At 52.1% G+C, this 13,567-nt stretch overlaps 2 protein-coding genes across 5 annotated transcripts in view; one reads left to right on the forward strand and one right to left on the reverse strand.

Moving 5' to 3' along the window:
* Positions 1–13,567, forward strand: part of LOC102458593 (ras GTPase-activating-like protein IQGAP1) — a 564,033-nt gene that overhangs the window by 62,801 nt on the left and 487,665 nt on the right. The gene's annotated exons all lie outside the window — the stretch shown is intronic.
* MAP1A (microtubule associated protein 1A) overlaps positions 1–13,567 on the reverse strand; it is a 117,367-nt gene that overhangs the window by 37,338 nt on the left and 66,462 nt on the right. The window contains exon 1 of one of the 4 annotated variants that reach the window (XM_075916983.1): positions 12,596–12,776. The exons of the other annotated variants lie outside the window; for them this stretch is intronic. The gene's annotated coding sequence lies outside the window, so the exon portion shown is untranslated. Of the gene's footprint in view, positions 1–12,595; positions 12,777–13,567 lie in introns of those variants that run through there. 4 annotated transcript variants of the gene reach the window in all.

Raw genomic sequence — 13,567 nt, forward strand, 5'->3', positions numbered from 1 at the left:
GTTTGCAGATCACGGATCAGAAGCAGATACAAATGTTGTATCTGTGTAAGGCTCCATTCTACATATACAGGCAGTCCCCAGGTTACGTACAAGATAGGGACTGTAGGTTTGTTCTTAAGTTGAATTTGTATGTAAGTCGGAACTGGTACATATTGTAGGGGAAACTCTAGCCAAACATTTCTCCAGAGCTCAGTTTTATTCTCCCACACCTCACTTCCCTCAGTCCTTTATTCTCAAGCTGAGGTGTCTGCTGAGAAAAGCCACTCCGCGTCTCCCTGGTCTGCTGGGTGGGGGGGGCGCTAGCTTCGCGTCTCCCTGGTCTGCTGGGGGGGGGGGGGCGCTAGCTTTGCGTCTCCCTGGTCTGCTGGGGGGGGCGCTAGCTTCGCATCTCCCTGGTCTGCTGGGGGGAAGCAGCTAGTGCGGGGTTGCCTCACCCCGTTTGTAAGTAGGGATCCGATGTAAGTCGGATCCATGTAACTCGGGGACTGCCTGTACATCCCCGTTCCCCACACTGAGCTCATAAGGCCAGCCCTCCCTTCACAACAGATGGACCCACTTTCTTCATACCCTCTGACCCCCCCCCCCCCGCATTAGTCAGCACTCAAACCTAGCCTCATCTTAGATCCGCTCACCACATGGCTGCCACCATATCCTGGAGAGGCGGATGGACCAACGGGTGACCCACACTCTGTCCTTCCCTATTGGGTCCCACACAGATCGAGTGAGTGGAAACCAGGTGGCAGAAGACTGTTTCTTCCTCCAGGTTTGATGTCATCCCCAGATTTCAATACTGGTGAATTTACACCAAAGAAACACCATAATAAGGAGCAACTGTGCACAGGCAGCATAGAGTAGCACAGTACTGGGCACAACCAGCCACCCTAGAGCTCAGCAACATTGCAGCGGGCCCTGCATAAGAGCCTGAAGCGAACAACACATGGGGAGAGAGCTCAGGGCTCTGCTGGCTTTGTTTTTCAGTCAGGTGCTAGGATCATTCTGCAAGCCCTGGCCTGGAGCGTGGCAGAGAAGCATCCAAAGCGCAGGATTTGGTGGTAATGGGGGACTTCAACTATCCAGATATATGTTGGGAAACTAACACAGCGAGGCACAGACTACACAAAAAGTTCTTGGACTGCACTGGAGACGATTTTTTATTTCAGAAGGCTGAAAAAGCTACTGGGGGGAAGCTGTTCTAGATTTGATTTTGACAAAAAGGGAGGAACTGAATTTGAAAGTGGAAGGCAGGTTGGGTGAAAGTGATCATGAAATCAGAGTTCTATCATTCCTTAGAATCATGAAGGGAGAACAGCAAAATAGAGACAATAGATTTCAGGAAGGCAGATTTTGGTAAGCTCAGAGAGCTGGTAGGTAAGGTTCCATGGGAAGGCAAGACTAAGGGGAAAAACAACTGAAGAGCGTTGGCAGTTTTTCAGAGGGACATTATTAAGGGCCCAAAAGCAAGCTATTCCGCTGCATCAGAAAGATAGAAAATATGGCAAAAGACCATCTTGGATCAACCAGGAGATCTTGCATGATCTAAAAATAAAAAGGAGTCATATAAAAAATGGAAACTAGGACAAATTACAAGGGATGAATATAAGCAAACAATACAGGAATGCAGGGGCAAGATTAGAAAGGCAGTGGCACAAAACGTGCTCAAACTAGCTACAGGCATAAAGGGAAACAAGACGACATTCTATAAATATATTAGAAGCAAGAGGAAGACCAAGGACAGGGTAGGCCCACTGCTCAGTGAGGAAGGAGAAACAGTAACAGGAAACTTGGAAATGGCAGAGATGCTTAATGACTTCTTTGTTTTGGTCTTCACCGAGAAGTCTGAAAAAGGAATGCCTAACATAGTGAATGCTAGTCGGAAGGGGGTAGGTTTAGAAGATAAAATTTAAAAAGGACAAGTTAAAAATCACTTAGAAAAGTTAGATGTCTGCAAGTCAGCAGGGCCTGATGAAATGTATCCCAGGATACTCAAGGAGCTGATAGAGGAGATATCTGAGCCTTTAGCCATCATCTTTGGAAAATTATGGAAGACAGGAGAGATTCCAGAAGATTGGAAGAGGGCAAATATAGTGCCCATCTATGAAAAAGGAAATAAAAACAACCTAGGAAACTACAAACCAGGCAGTTTAACTTCTGTACCAGGAAAGATAATGGAGCAAGTAATTAAGGAATTCATCTGCAAACACTTGGAAGACAATAAGGTGATAGGGAACAGCCAGCATGGATTTGTAAAGAACAAATCATGTCAAACTAATCTGATAGCTTTCTTTGATAGGATAACGAGTTTTGTGGATAAGGGAGAAGTGGTGGACGTGGCATACTTAGACTTTAGTAAGGCATTTGATACGGTTTTGCATAATATTCTTATCAATAAACTAGGCAAATACAATTTAGATGGGACTACTATAAGCTGGGTGCATAACTGGCTGTATAAAAGTACTCAGAGAGTTGTTATTAATGGTTCACAATCCTGCTGGAAAGGTATAACAAGTGGGGTTCCGCAGGGATCTGTTTTGGGACCGGTTCTGTTCAATATCTTCATCAACTATTTAGATATCTGCATAGAGAATACGCTTATTAAGTTTGCAGATTATACCAAGCTGGGAGGGGTTGCAACTGCTTTGGAGGATAGGGTCATCATTCAAAATGATCTGGACAAATTGGAGAAATGGTCTCAGGTAAACAGGATGAAGTTTAATAAGGACAAATGCAAAGTGCTCCACTTAGGAAGGAACAATACGTTTCACACATACAGAATGGGAAGCAACTGTCTAGGAAGGAATACGGCAGAAAGGGATCTAGGGGTTATAGTGGACCACAAGCTAAATATGAGTCAACAGTGTGACACCGTTGCAAAAAAAGCCAACATGATTCTAGGATGCATTAACAGGAGTGTTGTGAGCAAGACTTAAAAAGCGACGAGGAGTCCTGTGGCACCTTATAGACTAACTGAAGTGTAGGAGCATAAGCTTTCGTGGGCAAAGACCCACTTCATCAGATGCATGTAGTGGAAATTTCCAGAGGCAGGAATAAATATGCAGGCCAGGATCAGGCTGGAGATGACGAGGCCCACTTCTAGCAGCTGATCTGGAGGTGTGAATTCCAAGAGAGCAGAAGCTGCTTTTGTAGTTAGCAAGCCATTCACAGTCTTTGTTTAATACAGAGTTGATTGTGTCAAACTTAAAGATGAACTGTAGCTCAGCAGTTTCTCTTTGAAGTCTGGTCCTGAAGTTTTTTTGCTGCAGGATGGCTACTTTTAGATCTGCAATTGTGTGTCCAGAAAGATTGAAGTGTTCCCCTGCAGGTTTTTGTATGTTGCCATTCCTAATATCAGATTTGTGTCCATTGATTCTTTTACGTGGGGACTGTCCTGTTTGGCCGATGTATATAGCAGTGGGGCATTGTTGGCACATGATGGCATATATTACGTTGGTGGATGTGTAGGAGAATGTACCAGTGACAGTATGGCTGATCTGGTTAGGTCCTGTGATGGTGTTGCTGGTGTATATATGTGGGCAGAGTTGGAACCGAGGTTTGTTGCAAGGATTGGTTCCTGAGTTCGAGTTATTATGGTGCGGTGTGTAGTTGCTGGTGAGAATATATACACCAGCAACACCATCACAGGACCTAACCAGATCAGCCATACTGTCACTGGTACATTCTCCTGCACATCCACCAACGTAATATATGCCATCATGTGCCAACAATGCCCCACTGCTATATACATCGGCCAAACAGGACAGTCCCCACGTAAAAGAATCAATGGACACAAATCTGATATTAGGAATGGCAACATACAAAAACCTGTAGGGGAACACTTCAATCTTTCTGGACACACAATTGCAGATCTAAAAGTAGCCATCCTGCAGCAAAAAACTTCAGGACCAGACTTCAAAGAGAAACTGCTGAGCTACAGTTCATCTTTAAGTTTGACACAATCAACTCTGTATTAAACAAAGACTGTGAATGGCTTGCTAACTACAAAAGCAGCTTCTGCTCTCCTGGAATTCACACCTCCAGATCAGCTGCTAGAAGTGGGCCTCGTCATCTCCAGCCTGATCCTGGCCTGCATATTTATTCCTGCCTCTGGAAATTTCCACTACATGCATCTGACGAAGTGGGTCTTTGCCCACGAAAGCTTATGCTCCTACACTTCAGTTAGTCTATAAGGTGCCACAGGACTCCTCGTCGCTTTTGCAGATTCAGACTAACACGGCTACCCCTCTGATACTTGACACCATGTAAGACTTAAAAAGTTATTCTTCTGCTCTACTCTGCGCTGATTAGGCCTCAGTTGAAGTATTGTGTCTAGTTCTGGGTACTGCATTTCAAGAAAGATGTGGAGAAATTGGAAAGGGTCCAGAGAAGAGCAACAAGAATGATTAAAGGTCTAGAGAATATGACCTATGAAGGAAGACTGAAAGAACTGGGCTTGTTTAGTTTGGAAAAGAGAAGACTGAGGGGGAAAATGATAGCCATTTTCAGGTATCTAAAAGGGTGTCATAAGGAGGAGGGAGAAAACTTGTTCTTCCTGGCCTTTGAGAATAGAACAAGAAGCAATGGGCATAAACTGCAGCAAGGGAGGTTTAGGTTGGACATTAGGAAAAACTTCCTAACTGTCAGGGTGGTTACACACTGGAATAAATTGCCCAGGGAGGTTGTGGAATCGCCATCTCTGGAGATATTTAAGAGCAGGTTAGATAAATGTCTATCGGGGATGGTCTATACCAGTGGTCCCCAACCTTTTTGTGGCCAATAGCACATTCATGTTTTCAGAAGAGTGTGGCAGGTGCCAACAAAAAAAGGCGTCAAATGTGAAATTGAAGGCTATTTTCATATTAAATGTAAATTGGGTAAATTTGATAGAAACTTAATTTAGTTGGATAATTTTTATTTTAAGTATATTGTAATTCATTTTTTTAAAATTCTGCATTAATAAAAAGGGGGGGATGTCAAATTTTGAGCAAAAAAAGCACCCTCCTCCCCCCAAAAAAACCACGGCACCTTTAAATGTCACACTCCCTTCCACATGGCAGGGGAAGAATGTCCCAAGTTTCAGCTGAGAAACTGAAAATACCAGACATTTTACTGAGGGGGGGAGGGTGTCAGGCCAGGGGTTTGGATTGCCCCTCAGGGCAGGGGATTGGGGTACAGGGTCTGGGAGGAGAGTTCTGTGGGTGAAGATATCGGAGTGGGAGTAGCTGGGGGGCCGGACACTTACCAGCGAGACGCGCTGCTCTCCTGTTTCTCCCACAGGACCTGCCTGGCCATGTGCTGGGGGGGGATTGGTGGGTTCCCGCAGCTGCCACTGTCCAGGTCCAGCCAATGGGCTTGTGCGGGGGGAGTGAAAGCGGCCACGAGGGACCCTCCCCTGCCAGCTCACAGCTCCTGCACCACAAAGGGCCTCACGGCTTTTTGGCGGGAGGGGGGCTGTTGCTGCCTCGCAGCCGGACCCGACCAGCGTGGGGTTTGCTCTGGCTACTGAAGCGCTGCGTTGGGCTCCCTCGCAGGGGTGAATGTGAGTAGTTTTAAAACGCCGGCGTGGGCGCACAAATGCCATGGTGCCCGTGGGCACCGTGTTGGGGACCACGGGTGTAGTCAGTACTGAGTCCTGCCATGAGGGCAGGGGACTGGACTTGATGGCCTCTCAAGGTCCCTTCCAGGCCTAGTGTTCTATGATTTTATAACTGCTTAGTGGCAGACAGAGGCTTCCCCCTCAGGCAGACCCCGGGGAGAGTTACTCTTTAGACAGAGGTTCAGTACCATGCTATAGGCAGATACTGTGACCTGGACTCCCAAACTTCCTGGCATTGCTCCACCATCACCCTCCCTTTCTCTGAATGAAGACTCTGTCATTTAGGTGAATTTCTTTGCATACCAAACTTCACATTTCCTGACCTCAGAGGCATAATCCACTGAAGTGTACTCATGCCCCCTAGCCTCTCCAAACCTTCCTGCATGGGGCGAAGGCTCCATCTGAACTTGGATTGCTTGTAACCCTAGAGCTCTACTTTGAAAGAGGCTTCAATGGGGTATAAATTGCATTGGGTCTCAGCCCTGGGCAAGGGGTCCCCACTTGTTACTCTTCTATGTGAGGACTCATGGCCATTAGATGGCACTCTGCCTATCGACTCTCCAGCCACCTCATTGTCCTACTGCTTCCTCATTGCCCAGAGCAGGACTCATCTGCTAGCCACCCATGCGTACCTAGCCCAGGGCTCCAGGTGAATGTCAATCACTGAGTCAGCAAGCGCACTCTTGCGTTCTTCCTTTGTCTGAATCAATCTCTTGCGCCTAAGCTCCAGACGGGACTCCCATTTCTAATCAAGCTTCCCCATAAGAAGCCATTTCCGAAGGCCTCCAGGAACACAGCTAACCAGGCTGTCGTTATTGGCTTCTCCTTCTAGAGACTGGTCCCACAAGTGTCTTAGGACAGGCTCAGACACCAGCCAAGCAACATACAAAATAAAGATGCAATGGGCTATTCAGTTCTAGTTCTTAACCCTTGAAGAATCCTGTTGGATCCCATCTGACACAGGTGGGGCCGAGGGACTTGCATCCAGATACTTGAAAGAAAGTTCAGAGAGGACAGGTGAAAAGGAAATGTAGGCAAAATATTTTTAGGAAGTAGCAAGGTCACTAGGGCTACGTCTGTTATAGCATTCTGTGCGTCTTAACATCAAACCCGGTATTTTGAAATACATTTGAAATAACGGGCTTGTTATTCCGACGTCCTGTAAAGCTCGCTGCATGAGGATTAAGGGACTCATTGGAATAGTGCTCTGTTTTGAAATTATCACTGTCCAGACAGCACCAAATTTCAAAATGGGCTCTCTCGAAATAAGCTACGCAATTTGCGTAGCTCAAATCATGTATTTTGAGCTACACGCTACTGTATCTACATACCCTAGGAGAAGCAAATTGCCTCGACTTACCAAAAAGCAAGGCAAGATCTAGCAAATGACCTCGACTTACCGAAAAGCAAGGCAAGATCTAACTGGCATGCTCTATTTTTATATATGCACATTATGAAAAATAGACCTAGGCCTCCACAAATTGGATCGCTGCCTTGAAAAGAATAGCGAGAACGTCCCTGGGGGCAGCCGTGCCTAGATACAGGAACCAGCTGCTCAAGGAAATGTACCAGAAACTGCAAACTCATCGTGCATCACTGACGGCAGTGCTGGATAACCTTGCTATCCTGAGATCAGAATTCAGCTTGTGAAGTGTGTTACGGCATCGCTTTATTTAATACTGGTAACGTCCACCTTACCGTGAGCTGGACCGTTATCCTGCCCCGAGGAAATGTGGCCACAAGACAGTCTGGTTTGTGCTAGGTAAATAGCTTTAACAAAAACTATTTGCTAAACTGAGAAACCTTATTAAACATGAGCCCACAAGCCAGATAACCGGAGCTAGCCACAGACTCTGGCTTCCCCTCAGCCCTCTAGAGTGGCTAGACCCCTCCTCGCTGGGCTTATTCTGTGCTCAGGTAGAGCTGATAGGAGACAGGCTGAAATGCCTGTCTTTGGTGCCACTACAGAATCACCCTAGGGCCTTCTCCAGCATCTTCCCTCTGAAGCAAAGGCCAGAAACAGGCCTCTGATGTTAGTGGGTCTCACAAAAGATTTTGGAGCACGTGATCCATCGAAAGTCACAGGGACTCGTGCTACCCCGAGTCACTCGGCTGCTTTGGAAAAGCCCATGTGAGAGATGGGCCCAGCCAGATTTACAGGCCAGTTCCAGGGGCACTGAGCAGGCCCAAGGTTGCTGAAGAGCTGGGCACAAACTGTAGGCTGGAGCAATAAACCTTGTGGGGCAATGAGGCCTCCCGCGGGAGCCCAGCCACGCTGCAGTAATGAGTTAAAGGAGGAGGTCGCGCGGACTCCACTGAGAGGCAAAGCCTGTGTGTTGGTGGGAGGAATCCCGAGAATTCACGCAGCAGCTCAAAGGCGAGGCAGAGAGAAACTGGGCACAGAGTGGGAAACCAAATATCCTGGGGCCTCCCCCAGGTTCCCAGCATGGGCTGGAATTCAGGGCAAGATAGAAACCAATCCAACTGCAGCTTTTGTTTAACGCTCTTTGAAATTAACAGTGGAGGGGAATTCCCATCCCAACAAACCCTCCCCAGAGACACTCGCAGTCACTCAGCTCACTCCTCTGCTGAGTCTACACACACTGCCCCACAAGCCATATTCCCCACAGCCCATCCCCCAGGCAGCCTCTCCCCTCGCTGCTCAGCCTTACGGCCCAGGCCCTTCCCACACTAAGAACCCTGTGACCATCCCAAGGCAGGCGCCCAGCAGAGTCCCCTCTTGACGTTTCCAGACAGGTGCGTTACGGGGTCTTTTTTCTTTACTCGCGTTTTCCTATCCTTCTGTGAGACACAGCGCTCCTGAGCGGCCCCCGGCGGGAAGACTCCATGCACAAAGGCTGACTCCTGTGGAGACTAACAAGGTGATGAGCTTTCGTGGGCCAGACCCGCTTCCTCAGAAGCTCATCGCCTATTAAACCATCCTGTTAGTCTTTAAAGTGCTCCATAGTTTTTCCTTTTGTTTTAGCAAGACCAGACTAACAAGGCTACCTCCCTCTGACTCCTGTGGAGACTTGGTGCCTGAAAAATCCCAGCTGAATTCTACATCTGCCTCCTGTGCAGCCCCCCTGCCCAGAGCCCTTAGGCCAGGCATGTCCAAAGTCCGGCCCGTGGGCCAATTGCGGCCTGTGTTCCGGTTTAATACGGCCCCCCGGGTAATTTGGCAATATCTATTTTTTATGGCCCCCAACGAATCCATATGTATTGAGATGAATACATTGTAAAATCTCAGTTAATGTCAGTTGGTCTAAATCAGTTATAAATACATTTGGACACAACATTATACTTGGTGTTATGTTCCTGTTCATATTTTTTGAACTTAAAAGTTGACAGACAACCTTTATTACCAATAATATGTAATGTACTTTACAATGTTCCTGACATATATTTCAGCTTCCTGGATTTTTTTTTTCATCTGGCCTTCAGATATGAAAGGCAGAGTGATTTAACACCTGTTTAGATTTGTCATCCATGTGACGAAATGAAAAGTATGCCGTTTGCAATAAACTTTGCATAAAATAGTTAATTTGCATTTAATTTTAATGGTTCAAAGAATGTCAGGCAAAATGGTCGGCCCTCACGCATGTTCACTTCATCAAATCTGGCCCTCTTTGAAAAAAGTTTGGACACCCCTGCCTTAGGCCCATATTCACTCTGCCCCCTCCAGCCCATTAGACCAACCCCAGGGGTGTGTCTGGTGGACACCCACTTCCTTGCCTTTACCTGCCTGACTGGCCACTCACTACCCGTATTCCCTGTGCCTGCACTAGCTGCACCCCCGTGCCCCTCACCTGCTACGGAGACAGACTCCTGCTAGTGCCGAGCTATGGCGCTGGCCAGGGGAAGAGAGGCAAACGGAGCTGTGCTCTGCCCACCTCAGCTCAGGAAATGCTTTTCATGGACAAGGTTGGCCTGGAAGGAACAGCTCCAAACCCACCTGTGCCCGGACAGACTAAATGGGGCCCAGGGGTGCCAAGCCGTGTCATCTCTTCAAGGGGCAGGCCAAAGGACCCTGTATGCGCAATAAGTCTGTGGGAGAGGAGGAGCAGCCAGCTGACCTGCACCTGTGGGGCAGTGAGAGGAGCAGCACCAGCTGCCTTGCAGTATGAGGGACCCCTAACAGCCAGAAGGTGGGAGCTGGGTCTGCCTGGACTGGGGGCTTCCCGGTGGGATTGATCCTGTTTAGGAGGGGCTGAAGCCCTGCCCCTGAGATCAGAGTCTGAAGCAGAGAGCCTGTCTTGTCTGCAGTCAGGAGCCAGCAGGCACCAGCTGCAGAATTTGCCGCAGTGCATGTGTGTGTGTGCGCGTGTGAGTGAGTGTGCAGCAGCCAGCTCCTCCCCTCCAGCCTCCTGGCGGTGTGAGAACTGTGTCTCCTTCCCTCCTCCCCCTTCCCACTTCCAGCCTGATCAGCCCAGCCCGGCGCCCTGCTTCCCCTCCCCCACTTCATTAAGAAGTCTTTTGTTGGCTTCACCAGACTTACAATTGCTCCATCACTGCTGAGCAGGGTTTGCATCTCCCTCCTTACACTAACTCCACAACGGCTGCCTCTGGCCAGTGTTCGCAGGGCCAGAAGCCTGCCCGGCCCTGCCCTTTTCTGCTGCTTCTGTCCAGACCAGGAGAAAAGTTCCTGGGCAGTGGGGCTCACCCGGTTTACTGCCTGGAACAATAGATCAGTGGGTGGCGGGTGGCTCTGGACACGCACAGGGAAACTAGAGCCATCCACTGCGCTGCCCTTCCACCTTGGGAATCCAGGACAGGTGCTGCATGCCAAGGGAGGGGTTTGGCCTGTCTGTGCGAAAGGGAAGGCACGGCCAAGGACACAAGTGCTTCGCTCTCCTCACAGCCAAGGAGCTGACCCTCTCCACTCCTCAGCCTGGCTACGGGTCACCCCGTTTGTGCGGTGAGAAAGAACAGGAACATCAACTTGCCCACCCAGCCACTGCATTCCTCTGTCTGGTGCCTCACCGGTACGTTTCACAAGCAGCTTCCCCCTTTCCTCCCCCCACGGCAAGAGTTAGATGCTTTCTGGCTTCCTGCAGCAGTGGAAGAATAAGTGAGGAGCTCCAAGCCAGACTTAGTGAATGCAAAAACACAGCTGCGGGTTAGAGAGCAAGCTAAGGAGGCCTTCAGCTGCAGCCTCTGAGCAGCATTGCATTCCCCTTTAACACTCCCACCCCCTTCCCAATGAGCCTCATTCCAGAATCAGCGCCCTACAGACGCTGTCAGTCACCGGCCCAGGCCCATGGGATGGCCTGAGACACACCCTGCTGACCCTAGCGCCCTACAGACGCTGTCAGTCACTGGCCCAGGCCCACGGGATGGCCTGAGACACACCCTGCCGACCCCAGCGCCCTACAGACGCTGTCAGTCACTGGCCCAGGCCCACGGGATGGCCTGAGACACACCCTGCCGACCCCAGTGCCCTACAGACGCTGTCAGTCACCGGCCCAGGCCCACGGGATGGCCTGAGACACACCCTGCCGACCCCAGCGCCCTACAGACGCTGTCAGTCACCGGCCCAGGCCCACGGGATGGCCTGAGACACACCCTGCCGACCCCAGCGCCCTACAGACGCTGTCAGTCACCGGCCCAGGCCCATGGGATGGCCTGAGACACACCCTGCCGACCCTAGCGCCCTACAGACGCTGTCAGTCACCGGCCCAGGCCCACGGGATGGCCTGAGACACACCCTGCCGACCCCAGCGCCCTACAGATGCTGTCAGTCACCGGCCCAGGCCCACGGGATGGCCTGAGACACACCCTGCCGACCCCAGCGCCCTACAGATGCTGTCAGTCACCGGCCCAGGCCCACGGGATGGCCTGAGACACACCCTGCCGACCCCAGCGCCCTACAGACGCTGTCAGTCACCGGCCCAGGCCCACGGGATGGCCTGAGACACACCCTGCCGACCCCAGCGCCCTACAGACGCTGTCAGTCACCGGCCCAGGCCCATGGGATGGCCTGAGACACACCCTGCCGACCCCAGCGCCCTACAGATGCTGTCAGTCACCGGCCCAGGCCCACGGGATGGCCTGAGACACACCCTGCCGACCCCAGCGCCCTACAGACGCTGTCAGTCACCGGCCCAGGCCCACGGGATGGCCTGAGACACACCCTGCCGACCCCAGCGCCCTACAGACGCTGTCAGTCACCGGCCCAGGCCCACGGGATGGCCTGAGACACACCCTGCCGACCCCAGCGCCCTACAGACGCTGTCAGTCACCGGCCCAGGCCCACGGGATGGCCTGAGACACACCCTGCCGACCCCAGCACACTACCCCGGCAAGGCAGCGCTGGCCCACGCTCTGATGTGCAGTGCACTCCAGTCCCTCCCTCAGCATTTCTCCTTGGGTCCTCCCCTGCATTTTGACTCCCAAATATGTCTGAGCCAGGGAGACAAGTGCAGAGAACAGCTGAGCAGCCCAAGAATCCAGAGTGTCTGTCCCTGGGGCACTTGAACACAAGCAGCTGGCAAGGGGTGAGGGCCCCCTACAAAAACTAGCCCCTCCTGCTGCCCCCTTCCCGTCACTGTCTTTTTCTGCCCAGACAGGCTGCAGCATCCCCTGCCTGATTCAGCAGCAGCAGATTCCAAGAGAAGAGAAGCTGCTTGGGCCAGGAATCACGGCACAGGTGCCCAGGAAGGGCGACAGCCAACTGCCCAACCATCCCTCAGCCAGAGCAGAGTGAAAACCAGGCAACCCCATCCCTTGGGGATCAGACCCAGCAGACGTGGGGGAAGGGGGATCTGCGTGTGCCACGGAGTATCCATAGCAGGAGCCCCCACCCCGAAGTGCGGAATGCTGGTCTCCCGTCGGCAATCCAGCTGGGAGACCAGCAGTGTCAGCCCACTAACAAGGCCAATCCCTACGCTCTGGATTCTACAGGCCCCCACCCCCTGGCGGGACATCTCCATGAACTCGCAGCCCATTCACACCAGGCTGAGCGCGGGGGCGGGGGGAGGGAGAAGAAGAGGAGTCTGCACGTACCAGAGGGTCCGGGGATGAGCAGCCCATGGAAGTGGCAGCCGCTGCTCAGGATGCCTAGAGAGCCACAGATGCAGAGGCACAACCGGGAGGCAGAAGGCAGCTGCTGTGTCAATGCAAATCGAGGGAGGAGCTGGCCAGCCTCTCTCCTACACCCACTCAACAATGCGCCAGGCAGCCTTAACCCTCTCCTGGCCAGAGCCTTCCTCTGGGGCCTGGCCTTAGGCCCCCCCCCAAGCAACACCCCCCCATCAGAGTCTTGGGACCAGAGCACAATCACTGCAAGAAGATTCCTGTTACTTCCCCTCCCCAGGCACCAGGCACCTCTGCACCCTCCTGTTACCTACCTGGGTACTGAGCCAGGCACCCCCACACCCCAGTACCAAGGCTGGAGCCAGGCACCCCCACACTCTCCTGTTACCTGCCCGCCCCCAGCCCAGGTACCAAGCTTGGCCCTAGGCACCTCTGCACCCTCCTGTTACCCCCCCCCCCCCGAGTACCAAGGCTGGAGCCAGGCACCTCTGCACCCTCCTGTTACCCCCCCCCCCCCGAGTACCAAGGCTGGAGCCAGGCACCTCTGCACCCTCCTGTTACCCCCCCCCCCCCCGAGTACCAAGGCTGGAGCCAGGCACCCCCACACTCTCCTGTTACCTGCCTGCCCCCAGCCCAGGTACCAAGCTTGGCCCTAGGCACCTCTGCACCCTCCTGTTACCTCCCCCCCCGAGTACCAAGGCTGGAGCCAGGCACCTCTGCACCCTCCTGTTACCCCCCCCCCGAGTACCAAGGCTGGAGCCAGGCACCCCCCACACTCTCCTGTTACCTGCCTGCCCCCAGCCCAGGTACCAAGCTTGGCCCTAGGCACCTCTGCACCCTCCTGTTACCCCCCCCCCCCCGAGTACCAAGGCTGGAGCCAGGCACCTCTGCACCCTCCTGTTACCCACCTGCCCCCAGCCCAGATACCAAGCTTGGCCCTAG

The sequence above is a fragment of the Pelodiscus sinensis genome, unplaced genomic scaffold (genome assembly GCF_049634645.1).
Source record: "Pelodiscus sinensis isolate JC-2024 unplaced genomic scaffold, ASM4963464v1 ctg56, whole genome shotgun sequence".
NCBI lineage: Eukaryota > Metazoa > Chordata > Testudines > Trionychidae > Pelodiscus > Pelodiscus sinensis.